Source organism: Rhincodon typus, chromosome 22 (assembly GCF_021869965.1).
Source record: "Rhincodon typus isolate 14 chromosome 22, sRhiTyp1.1, whole genome shotgun sequence".
NCBI lineage: Eukaryota > Metazoa > Chordata > Chondrichthyes > Orectolobiformes > Rhincodontidae > Rhincodon > Rhincodon typus.
The window spans coordinates 45,174,815-45,187,003 of NC_063353.1; the positions used below are offsets into that span (position 1 = coordinate 45,174,815).

At 42.8% G+C, this 12,189-nt stretch overlaps 1 protein-coding gene across 7 annotated transcripts in view; it reads right to left on the minus strand.

The window, feature by feature from the left end:
* pfkfb3 (6-phosphofructo-2-kinase/fructose-2,6-biphosphatase 3) overlaps positions 1-12,189 on the minus strand; it is a 99,306-nt gene that overhangs the window by 38,140 nt on the left and 48,977 nt on the right. The window contains exon 1 of one of the 7 annotated variants that reach the window (XM_048610110.1): positions 1,303-1,493. The exons of the other annotated variants lie outside the window; for them this stretch is intronic. The gene's annotated coding sequence lies outside the window, so the exon portion shown is untranslated. Of the gene's footprint in view, positions 1-1,302; positions 1,494-12,189 lie in introns of those variants that run through there. 7 annotated transcript variants of the gene reach the window in all.

The window sequence follows — 12,189 nt, forward strand, 5'->3', positions numbered from 1 at the left end:
AGGAAGGAGTCAGAGTGGCAGTACTTAATAAGGAAAAGTTTCCAGTGCTGTAGAGAGATGATCTCCTTGAGGAGTCAAGGACAGAATTTATTTTGTTAGAGCTAAGGAATTATAGTGGTAATGTTACACAGCTGGTTGCATTCTGTAGGCCATCAAATGGTGGGGAAGATATAGAGAATCAAATTGCAGAGGCATGCAAGAAATATAGAATAGTTACAATGTGGGACTTTAATAACTTGAACATAGACAGGACTCATGTAAGGGGCAGAGATGGGCAAGAATCAATAATAGCATGGCCACACGAACACTATTTTACTCCTCTCTAGGCACCGAGCACCAAAAAGTCTTAAATCTTTTGTCTGATCATCAGATGCTGCACATGAGACAACATAGCTTGCTTTCATAATTGTAAAGTCAGCAGCTAACTTCCTAGTTGTCCCAGAGAAACAATGTGAGTGTGTGTTTGAGTGCCTACATGCCTGTGTGCACGTTCTGAATCGTCTGAAAGGCAGCAATGATTCAGCACTGAAATGTACCATAGAGTAATCATCTGGGTTTCGTTAGCACCACTGTATACACTGAAGCTGGTAAAACCAGTACTAGGGCTCATTCTTTGACAAAAGAATGCCGTGAGATTCAATGGCATTTCTCCGTGTATATGATGTGTACTCTACCTTTACTATCACCTTTGTGAATTACAGATTAGAAATTCAAAGACAAATTCCACTTACACCTTTATTGGCAAAACAAGAAATAACAGAAAATAAATTGCTTTTATTTAGTTCCTTGTTACGAATGGGTACTAAAGAGAACAGGGAGCCTTTTAAAATGTATCTAAACTATGGATAATTCCAGAGCATTTTCAATTCTGCTTCCTAAACAGATACATCCAATTTCTTGCTTATTACCCTGTCTTGTTCTCCAAACCTGGCTGCATGTGAATCTCTTACTAAGATGATGTCTGCTGAATATAAATAAACACTGAAAGAACTGCAGAAACTGTAAATCAGAAACAAAATCAGAAATTGCTGGAAAAGCTCAGGAGGTCTAGCAGCATCTGTGAAGAGAAATCAGTGTTAATGTTTCGGATCAAGTTCTGAGGAAGGGTCACTCGACCGAAAACTTTAATTGATTTCTCTCCACAGATGCTGCCAGACCTGCTGAGCTTTTCCAGCAATTTCTGTTTTTGAGTCCACTGAGTATAATTTGACCAAGTTGGTGAAGAGTCAGTCCACTTGCTATGAGATTTGTAAGAATATAAATTGTCATGCTTCTGATTTGAAAATTCCACACTTTACTCACTGGGGTTTGCTTCTCCAAATGCTGAAATTGTCTGCTTACATTCAGACAGGGGTAGACATTTCCAGTCTCAATGAAGATCTCCAGTGTATAGAAATAGATAGCACCTATAATCACAAATCTCACAATGTGACAGGTATTTGTATCCTAGGATTAAACTGCAAGAGCCCTTATCTCCACTAACACTTACACAAAAGAAAGTTGGATAAGCCAACCATTAGTGCAGTTTGTAGGAACTGCAGATGCTGGAGATGCCTTTTTCTGATGAAGGGTCTAGGCCCGAAACGTCAGCCTCTCTGCTCCTATGATGCTGCTTGGCCTGCTGTGTTCATCCAGCCTTGCACCTTGTTGTCATTAGTGCAGTTTCCCTGCTATGTTATTGTATTTTACTTCTTCAATGGTAACTTCGAAAGCACTGGCTGTAGAGATGGGAATAAATCAATTTATCTAATGGTACAAGGGTCACTCACAGTATTAAACAATCAGATCTTTTTAACCCCTTGCAAGCAAATTTATACCTGCTTTGGATGGAGTTGAAATAATTCATTTGAAATTAAAGTTAATTTCACATCTATAAAAATGTCAGATTTCTCCATAATGATAAAAGTAATCTATTGTTCCCAGTTCATAGAATCCCTACAGTGTGGAAGCAGGCCACTCAGCCCATCAAGCCCACACCAACCCTCCGAAGATTATCCCACCCAGACCCACCCCATTACCCTATCCTTGTAACCCTGCATTTCCCACAGCTAATCCATCTACCCTGCGTATCCCTGGACACTATGGGGCAACTTAGCATGGCCAATCCACCTAACCTGCGCACCTTCGGACTGTGGGAGGAAACCGGAGCACCCAGAGGAAACCCACGCAGATTGGGGGAGAATGTGCAAACTCCCACACAGACGGTCCCCCAGTTGAACCCGGTTCCCTGACACTGTGAGGCAGCAGAGCTAACTACTGAGGCACCATGCCACCTAGTTCTAAAGAATAGATTTGAAATGTTAATTCAATTTCTCTCCACCGATGTTGCCAGACCTGCTGAGTTTCTCCAGCATTCTCTGTGTTTGATTCAGATTTCCAGTATCCTCAGTATTTTTCTTTCATCAAAATAACCCACTACTTTGTTAGAAATATGATTTTTTTCAAAAAAAGTTCTTAAATCTTTTATTTTAGTTTCCACATTGATCTAATTATAGTCTCTAGTTCTGCTACCTGAAAATTGGAGTGTGGGAATAGTTAAACTTGATTGGATCCTTATCTGCTGCTACATGCCAGGAGATCCCTGCAACAGGTCGACAGATTAAAACACCTGTCAGGAAAGGGGAAATCCACAGCAAAGCGATCAATTGGATCACTGTGGGCAGCTTTCTTAGATCAGCAGGAAGTGTCCTTGCTTTGCTGCTGACAGCAAAACAGTGCCCAAAACATTCAGAGATAGTAAGAACTGCCAATGCTGGAGTCAGAGATAACGAAGTGTGGAGCTGGAGGAACACAGCAGGCCAGGCAGCATCAGAGGAGCAGGAAAGTTGATGTTTCAGTCGGGACCCTTCTTCAGAAAATGCTCAAAACATTGCCTGGTTCCTTGTAAAAACTTATTTAAATCACTTTTGCAACAAATATTGGGGGAAATAGATCCTGTTTTTTTCGCTAAATGTTCAAAAACAGGGAGAAATTGATGCTCTAATTTTCTTGCAGAATATGAAAGCAGTACCTCTGTAGCATTGTGGTGCTTTTCTGAATGGCAAGCATGAAAGTGCATTAGAGTTACATTTCATTTTCCTAATTAGTATTAATTTTTAGTTGCAAATAATCACATTGTAGAACAGTTACTATTCCTTCATTGCACACAGTGTAGTCAATGTTGTTGCTGAGGTTCACTGAGGTTGAACAAGTGAGCACCACCCACATTGTACATCACTTAAACAATTGTCTTTACATGGAATAATACAGCAACAGCAGAAGGCCATTCAGCCCTTCAAACCATTCTGTCTTTTAATTAGATTCTGGTTGATTTTACCTAAACCAACTTTGTTCCATATATCTTGGTATCATTGCCTATCAAAAATAGATCGACAGTCTTAAATATTTCAACTCATCTAATCTCAACCGTTCTTGGGAGAAGAAATTCAAGAATATTTGTGTAAAAAGGGACTCTCTGATTTCTCTCTTAAGTATCCCAAATGTATTGCTAAAATTATGCCCTGAGTCTAGCAGGGAAGATGGAGGAACAGCAATGGCAGGAGTTTCTGGGAGTAACTCAAGAGGCACTGCAGAAATTCATCCCAAGGAAGAAAAAAGGTACAATTAGGAGGACAAGGCAACCATGGCTGACAAGGGAAGCCAGGGAAAGTGCAAAAGTTAAAGAAAAAGCGTACAATCTGGTAAAGATTTTTGGGAAGCCAGAGGATTGGGAATACTTTAAAAACCAGTAGAGGCTAACTAAAAAAAGCAATAATGGGGGAGAAGATGAAATATGTCAGTAAGCTGGCTAGTAATAAAGAAGAAGATTGCAAAGTTTTTTTAGAGAACTATAAGGTAAGAGAGAGGCAAGAGTGGACATTGGACTGCTGAGAAAGAAATGGCGGAGGAACTAATTTGATATTTTGCATCAGTCTTCATGGTGGAAGATACCAGCAGCACACCAGAACTTTAAGAGTGTCGTGGGCAGAGGTGAGTGTAGTGGTCATCACTAAGGAGATGGTGCTGAAGGTCTGAAGGTGATTAAATCACCCAGACCAGTTGGACCACGCCCCAGAGTTCTGAAGGAGATAGCTGAGAAGATTGTAGAGACATTAGTGGTGATCTTTCAGGAATCACTGGAGTCAGGGAGGGTCCCAGAGGACTGGAAATTGGCTAATGCTACATCCTGTTTAAGAAGGAAGGGAAGCAGAAGACAGGAAACTATAAGACAGTTAGCCTGATCTCGGTCATTGGTAAGATTTTAGAGTCCATTATTAAGAATGAGATTGCGGAGTGTACGGTAAAACAGGGCAAAGTCAGCACAGCTTCATCAAGGGGAGGTCATGCCTGACAAATCTGTTAGAATGCTGTAAGGAGGTAACAAGCAAGGTAGACTAAGGAGAACCAGTGGATGTGATCTATTTTGATTTCCAGAAGGCATTTGACAAGGTACCACAAAGGAAGCTGCTTAATAAGCCAAGAGCCCATGATGTTAGGGGCAAGGTACTGCCATGAATAGAGGCTTGGCATACTGGCAGAAGGCAGAGAGTGGGGATAAAGGGATCTTTTTCAGAATGGCAGTCAGTGACTAGTGGAGTTCCACAGGGGTCAGTGTTGGGATCAAAACTATTCATGTCATACATTAATAATCTGGACACAGGAACTGTGGGCACTGTTGCTAAGTTTGCAGATGACATAAAGATTGGTACAGGGGCATTTGTGTTGAGGGAGCAGGGAGGCTGCAGAAGGACTTGGACAGACTAGGACAATGGACAAAGAATGGCAGATGGAATACAATGAGGGAAAATGTGAGGTTATGCACTTTGGTAGGAAGAATAGAGGTATAAACTATTTCCTAAATAGGGAAAAGCTTCAGAAATCTGAAGCACAAAGGGACTTGCAAGTTCTAGTTCAGTTGACATTTCGGAAAGCAAATACAATGTTAGAATTCATTTCAAGAGGGCTAGAATACAAGAGCAGAAATGTACTGCTGAGGCTGCATAAGGTTCTGGCCAGACTGCATTTGGAATATTGTGAACAGTTTTGGGCCCCATATCTGAGGAAGGATGTGCTGGCCTTGGTGGTGGTCTAGAGGAGGTTTACCAGAATGATCCCAGAATGAAGGGCTTGTCAGACAATGAACGGTTGAGGACTCTGGCCATTGAAACAACAAATAAAAATGCTAGAGATAGTAGGAACTGCCAATGCTGGAGAATCTGAGATAACAAGGTGTAGAGCTGGATAAACACAGCAGGCCAAGCAGCATCAGAGGAGCAGGAAAGCTGACGTTTCGAGTCTGGTTTCATCTTTTTTCTGAAGAAGGGTCCAGATCCGAAACGTCAGCTTTCCTGCTCCTCTGTGCTGATGTGCTGACGCGCAACTCAGAAAAGTGACCAGAGGAGGGAAAATGTTGGCAACCAGCCCAAATTCTTTACTTCTGATTCCCTCTCCTCCCCCGGCCCTCGACTTTAAGGATTTTTAAAAAATATCCCTCTGTCTCTTGCTGGGAGTTAGGTGTTGCAGACTGCAGCAGGTCACCATCCCCTTCTCAAGGGCAACCAGGGACGGGCAATAAATGCTGGGCCCAGCCAGCGATGCCCACATTCCATCAGTGAATTTAAAAAAAAGGGAAAGCAAGCATTTGTCATCCATCCCAGAATGCTCTTGAGTGACTGGCTAAATGGTTAGGAATCAACCATATTGTGGTAGGGTCAGAGTCATGTACAGGAAAGAATGTCAAATTTCCTTCCTGAAGCACATTCGTGAACTAGATCTTTAAAAACTGATAACATATGGTTGTATTTAAGACTAGTTTTCAATTCCAGATTGATTGATTAGAGTTAAATTCCATGGTAGGATTTGAACCCATTTCCCAAGAGTTTTCACCTGGACATCTGGCCCACTGCTAGCTTCCTGAATGAATCTCTGATGACAGATTCCAGTAGCCTCTACCCATTGATCTTGTTTTACCTGGATCGCCCCTTCTTCATTTCTTAAGTAATTCTGTTCCTACCCGCAATGACTAGTATAGATAAATGGGATAACAAATTTAATTAATGTTTGTCTCGTTTTATCCAGACTCTGCGACACTTCACATTTATCATCCACACATTAAGAACAATCTATTAAAGAAACAACTCTGACACAGAATTATCAAAACAACTACTAATAGTTCCCACAGCTTCAGTAAACAACCTACCTTGCACACTGCAGAAATAAAGCAACATAAGCAAAACAAAACTGCAAAATAACATGGGCTATGTCAAAAAGTACCCAAAGCACTTTTTATTATAAGCTTGTGGGCATCTGGGCCAGCTTTTATTGCCCATCCCAGAGGGTATTTAAGAGTCAATCATACATTGCTGTTGGTCTGGAGTCACATGCAGGCCGGACCAGGTAAGGACAGCAGGTTCCAGACTCTGGAACCATCTTTAGCTCCAACAGGCTGGTTTTAAAACAGGCCTAATTATAAAACAGTGACCTCTAGTTCTGGACGGACCCACACGAAACATAGAAACATAGAAGATAGGAACAGGAGGAGGCCATTTGGCTCTTCCAGCCTGCTCCACCATTCTTCAGAATCATGGCTGCTCGTCCAACTCAATAGCCTAATCCTGCTTTTTCCCCATAACCTTTGATCCCATTCGCCCCAAGTACAATATCTAGTTGCCTCTTGAATACATTAAACTTTTTGACATCAACTACCTCCTGTGGTAATGAATTCCACAGGCTCACCACTCTCTGCGTAAAGAAATGTCTCCTCATCTCTGTCCTAAATCGTCTACCCTGAATCCTAATATTGTGACCCCTGGTTCTGGACACACTCACCATAGGGAACATCCTCCCTGTATCTACCCTGTCCAGTCCTGTTAGAATTTTATAAGTGTCTACGAGATCCCCACTCATTCGTCTGAACTCCAGCGAAAACAATCCTAACCTGGTCAATCTCTCCTCATATGTCAATCCCACCATCCCCGGAATCAGCCTGGTAAACCTTCGCTGCACTCCCTTGAGAGCAAAAGCCTCCTTCCTCAGAAAAGGAGACCAAAATTGCACACAATATTCCAGGTGTAGTCTCACCAACGCCCTGTATAACTGCACCAACACATCCCTGCTCCTGTACTCGAAACCTCTCACAATGAAGGCCAACATAACATTTGCCTTATTTACCATCTGCTGCACCTGCATGCTTACCTTCAGCGACTGGTGCACAAGGACACCCAGGTCCCGCTGCACACTCCCCTCTCCCAATTTACAGCCATTTAGGTAGTAATCTGTCTTTTTGTTTTTGCTTCCAAAGTGAATAACCTCACATTTATCCAAATTATACTGCATCTGCCACTGATTTGCCTGCTCACCCAACCTGTCGAGATCATGTTGAAGGATCTCTGCAACTGTGACCTATCACAGTTCAACCTCCCACCCAACTTGGTATCATCTGCAAACTTGGAAGAGCCATCCTTTCCACGTCTACTTAATCAAGACTATTTGGGATCTTATACACTTCAATAAAGTCACCCCTCATTCTTCTATTTTGTAAACCATGATGACACAGTACGCCCTAACACATTGGCCACACTGCCCTACATCAAGAACATATCAGAACTGACAATGAGACTCCTAAGACCACTAGGAATCATGGTGGGACACAAGCCCACAGCTACTCTACAACAAACACTCACAAGGATTAAAGACCCCATTCCCACAACATACAAAACCAACATGGTTTACAAAATACCATGCAATGACTGCCACAAAATTACATCGGACAGACAGGAAGGAAACTAGCCATTGGAATACAAACATCAGCTAGCACCAAAACGACATGACAAATTCTCCTTAATTTCAGTACATTCAGACAATGAAGGCCATCAGTTTAACTGGGATAAGGTAACCATAGTAGTCCAAACCAAACATAGACACACATGGGAATTCCTAGAGCCATGGTTCTCCACCCGTAATGCAATCAACAAACACATAGAATTGGACCCCATATACAAACCCATACAGATCAAAACCAGAAATCCCAAGATATTGAAGAACTAAAATTCTCCAGCTGCTGTTGTAAAATTTCAATTCTATCTTCATGATAGCTCTGGATTTACGAGCTCAGTAACATCACCACAATGTCACCGTCCCCATGTCTCTCATTAGGCTTCATGTAATACACAGTTCACAAAGATAGTAAGGGTGATTGTGTGCCTAGGTAGATATTGTAGAATACCTAAGTAACTGTATCTGCAGCTACTCCCTGGTTGATTCGCTCACTTTTACTTGCAAGTGCCCAGAAAACAGCGCCAAATCAAAACAATCGCAATCCAATTAGTTTCCCAGAATCATAAACCAATGCAGCACCAAGAGGCCGTTCAGCCTGCCTTGTCAAGAACTGACTATCCAATTAGCTCCCTTTCGAAGTTCACCCAAAACTGAGTAACTTTTAACTTTTCACAGGGAAACGGCTACTTCGGAGGTAATAGCAGGTGTTGATTTAATTATTTTAACACACTGTAACTATTGGCAGGCTCTGTTAAGGTGCCAGCACCATCACATAACTGAGGCAAAGCTGATGGTGCTATAAGTGAGAGAGTTGGTTTTCTCCAGTTACAGCCAATACAGCAGGAACAGCTTGAGACACTCACCTTCCAGTGCACATTCATTAGCTTGACTCATATGTACAAGCCAGGGATGTATTCTATTGCTGTTACTGAATCATAGACAACAAGTTTATTCCAAATTTAGCATCACTACACAGAATCAAACAGCCAAATGTCCTTTTCAGAATTAACAACAAATTCTTGCATTCATATAGCACCTTTAAAAGATTGCAAAACCTCCCCCGGGACTTCAGGCGAGGTATCGATAACATAAAATGACACCAAGATGCAGAAGGAAATAGCACATCAGATGACTAGAAACTTGGTCAAAGAGATTCTAAAGGAGCAATTTTAAAGGAGGGGGATGTGGAAGTGCAGGGGGGTTGAGGGAGAGAATTCCAGAGCTGAGGTTCCCGACAGCTGGAAGAATAGCCACATTGGCCCAGCATGAGGTTCTCTCAATATGTTCAATGCCATTTTATATCCTATCCTGAAGCTTCCGTTGTAAAGCAGGATGCATTGAAATGGTCCAAGTCTACACCATTGCAAACTGTTGCAGAAAGAAGTGACGTTTTTGAAGAGTAGTATCGACGAAAGAACAACAAAGTTATATTCTCTACACCAGCCCCCAAGATGGAATAAAACCACTGATTGGTCCTTTATGAATTCTGAAATCCTAATATTTAGAGGAGCAATCACACAAACAGGATCATTGGAAGGTGATCTGAGGAACACCACGAATGTAAGATTTTATATCTGTATTAGGCTTGGGATAGAATGGTTGGATGGTGTAAATGTCCTCTATTGTCTGTGTCTAAATGTTGAGCAAGGCTATGAAATGGCTGATACCGGATCGCAGTAGTAGGGCTGGGGGCCTGAATCCAGAGGGCTTGGGTGTACTTTTGATTTCCCACCTTTCTGTTTATAACTGCTTCCCAGATTGGCAATGTGGATAGCGGTAATAGTTCTGAAGAGCATTGATAAAGGTGCCAAGCTCCCCCATTGGCAGAGCAGGCCTTGTGTTGGCCTCCTCTCTTGTCAGACAGTCCCAAACACTTAACCATTGAAGGCATCAGTCACGTCTTTTGGCGGTCACTCTCTATAAATGCTCCTTATCTTTTCTTCTGATAATGCAACAGTGTCCTCAAGACCCCACTATTTCATTTCTTCCATTACCTTAGTGGGCTCCCCACTGAGTCCTGACAGGGGACCCCCATGCACATACAATGGACTCCAAACCAGGAAAGGGAGTCGGTTTTCAGGCAGATTCGGAGAGACAGATGGGGATTTGCTCAGCGGAACTCCCCCTCTGAGAAACAGAATTTGTTCTCCTATCTGTCACGTTGCAATGTGGCTTTAAAATTTATTCAGTCAGTCGATCAGCTTGTGCCTGATGGCGTTGGTTAGCTCAGTTGGGTGGGCTGCTGGTTTGTAACACAGAGTGATACTGACAGTGTGGGTTCAATGCCTCCTGCACCAGCTGAGGCTACCACAAAGGATTATCCTTCTCTACCTCTTCCCTTACCTGAGGTGTGATGATCCTCAGGTTAAATCACCACCTCAAATGAAAAGGCAGAGCTATGATATCCTTAAGCTGTGATTGATCAAAGTAATTGGTTTCTTTGTAAATTGGAGATTATTCTTTCAATAGTTCATTGTATTTAGACAGTAGTGGGTGTATTTGCAACTTTTTCACTTCTGTAAATGGTTTGCACACAGACTTATTGCTGCAGTTCACAGGCAAGTGCTCAGATATTGGTGAGACTCAGAGTGCACAGCGATATCCCCAGGCTGAGAGAGAAAGCAAGAGGCAGAAGAATTCTAAATAAAAACCGAAAGAACTGCGGACGCTGTAAATCAGACACAAAAACAGAAATTGCTGGAAAAGATCAGCAGGTCTGGCAGCATCTGTGGAGAGAAATCAGAGTTAACGTTTTGAGCTGAGTGACCCTTCCTCAGAAGAATCCTTTTGGCTTTCAGACTTGATGCCAAACTTTATCCCAAGCAAAATTCATGATGAGGAAATGGCAAAACCAATCATCAGAATACCAGAATATAGTTTATCCTCCTGATTGTGAGTTTGTAGGAAACATCAGGCAAGGGCCCAAGCTGCAGTCAGCTTCACCCAAGCATTTATAGAGTCATAGAGTGATACAGCATGGAAACAGACCCTTTGGTCCAACTCGCCCATGCTGATCAATATCCTAAACTGACTTAGTCCCATTTGCCAGTATTTGGCCCATATTCTTCTCAACCCTTCCTATTCATGTACCCATCCAGATGCCTTTTAAATGGTGTAATTGTACCAGCCTCCACCACCTCCTCTGGCAGCTCGTTCCATACACACACCACCCTCTGCGTGAAAAAGTTGCCCCTCAAGTCTCTTCTAAATCTTTCCCTCTCACCTTAAACCTATGCCCTCTAGTTTTGGACTCCCCTACACTGGGATAAAGACCTTGTCTATTCACCCTATCCATGATTTTATAAACCTCTATAAGGTCACCCCTCAGCCTCCGACGCTCCAAGGAAAATAGCCCCAGCCTATTCAGCCTCTCCCTATAGGTCAAACCCTCCAACCCCGGCAACAGCCTTGTGAATCTTTTCTGAACCTTTTCAAGTTTTACAACATCTCTCGTACAGCAGGGAGACCAGAACTGAATGCAGTGTTCCAAAAGCGGCCTCCTATACAGACATAATATGCAGTCACACATCATGCCTAGCTACTGGGTAATAAAATGGAAATTTGAAGCCAGTCAATGCATTTGTAACCCAAGGAAATGATTCACGGGTGGTTAAAAATATCATGATGTACAGAGCTAATAATAAGGCCAGGTATAGGAAATAAAAATAGAAAACGCTGGAGCTGCACAGCAGGTCAAATCTGAAAGAGCAGCATATTTCAGTAATTTTTGCTGCTTTAATGAAAGTTGCTGTCAAAATTGCAAACCCTTTCAGATGCCAAGCAACAGTTTGACAATGGGTGTCAATACTACTGTCCTGGTGGCACGGTGGCTCAGTGGTTAGCACTGCTGCCTCACAGCGCCAGGGACTCCGGTTTCATTCCACCCTTGGGTGACTGTCTGTGTAGAGTTTGCACATTCTCCCTGTGTCTGCATGGATTTCCTCCTACAGTCCAAAGATGTGCAGGTTAGGTGGATTGGCCATGGGAAATGCAGGGATGGAGGGGTGGGATGTTCTTCGGAGGGTCAGTGTGGACCCGATGGGCTGAATAGCCTGTTCCACACTGTAGGGGATTCTGTGCTTCTATTTCTGGTTAACCGTTGTTGCCTACTTGGGGAGCAGAGCAGGAGTTTCCTTTCGGGAGTGGGAAATAGATGTTCCCTAGTCCTAAACTCAACCCCAGGGGGCAACTGTCATTAATTGAGGTTTTCACAAGGGGCACCCCCTCTTTTGGCCAGGAGACAGGATTAGGACTGGATCAGTTAGGATTTTATTCACTGGAGTTTCTCATAGAAGCCCATAAAATTCTAACAGGACCACACAAGGTAAACAACAGGAAGGATATTCCTGGTGACCAGGGAGTCCAGAACCAGAGGTAAGGATATTGGTTAATCCATTTGGGACTGAGGTGAGGAGAAATATCTTCACCCAGACA